The sequence below is a fragment of the Propithecus coquereli genome, unplaced genomic scaffold (assembly GCF_000956105.1).
Source record: "Propithecus coquereli isolate 6110/MARCELLA unplaced genomic scaffold, Pcoq_1.0 Scaffold69, whole genome shotgun sequence".
Classification (NCBI taxonomy): domain Eukaryota; kingdom Metazoa; phylum Chordata; class Mammalia; order Primates; family Indriidae; genus Propithecus; species Propithecus coquereli.
In genome coordinates, this window is record NW_012152951.1 from 648698 (window position 1) to 650009 (window position 1312).

Below are 1312 nucleotides of genomic sequence, written 5' to 3' on the forward strand. Positions count from 1 at the left end.
GGTCTTGAACTCCTGGCCTCAGATGATCTTCCTGCCTCAGCCTCCCAAAATTCTGGGATTACAGGATGAGCCATTGCACCCAGTCCCCATGTCAATATATGACAACAGATTTCTTCCAAAGCAAGGAAGAGTTGGAGTTTCTAATACAAGAAGTATGACATGTGGCCTGAGAATTCGCATTTCTAACAAATTCCTAGTTGATGCTGATATCAATTTGAGAATCATGCTAAGTGTTAGTCTTTATGAACAAAAAACAAGAGGTGACCTTATATACAGTTTTGAATGGAATTTCAATGGCTTGGAAGAGTTTCAGGCTCTTTATAAAAAGTGGAAGCATGGTCACTCACTGTTATTCGATTGGCTGACTTTCTGAAGCATTGAGCCATCACTGATTGACTGTCAGAGACATATACATTTATGTGAGGCTGTTGTTGATTGACTGAAATTGGTTTTAAACTAGTTTTGTGCTTACCTCTGGGATTATAGCCAAAAAACATTCTTTTCCTTTCTTGAATCTAGAGCATAAAAACTTTTTAATCTCACCTTCCTGGGCAGATACCCCAGATACCCAAATTGCTCCCTCTCCCTCAAAAGCAGGGGTCAGTTTCTCCCATGAGAAAGTGCACCAAAATTTGTCTCTTAGTGGAAGCTATCACCAAAGGAGTCTCATCTAGAAGGCAGGGTCCTATCTACAGAGGAGGATTCATCTGAGTCATTAGAAGTTATAACTAATTGGCATTAACATCCATTGCTGCTGAGGATTTCACCGTTCTGTAAAATTTATCAGGGCTGAATTATTTTGACTCTTTGTCCTTATTAGCTCAGATCTGGACAATCTCTATGCCGTAGGGTTCAGGAAATAAAGGAGATCAAAGCCTTTTTCCCTATCAGATTTCTCCTTATCATAGTAACATGCATATCCATTATTGTGGCATTCTCTGGGTTTCGGGGGAGGATCAGTCATAACCCTATCCCACCCCAGGAAACCCTTGGAGGTGTCACACGGTCCCAAGTACTCTTGAATGAGGGTGGTAACAGTAACCATATGAAGCCAGCCACTTCCAGGGAGAAATATTAAGGGCAATAATAAGTGGTGGGTGGGTACCTATGTTCACTTTATTTGTTAAATTGCACACAGTTTAATGCACTTCATGTAAGTTATAAAAATCACAAAAAAAGGCAATTATAATATTGACGAGGAAGAAATTTTTTTTAAAAACTCAGATTTTAAAAGAAACCACTGTTCTTGTTTGCATTTGCTTTTGCTTTTAGTTTTGTTTTTAGGCAGAGGGATTTAGACTCCCCATTTAGC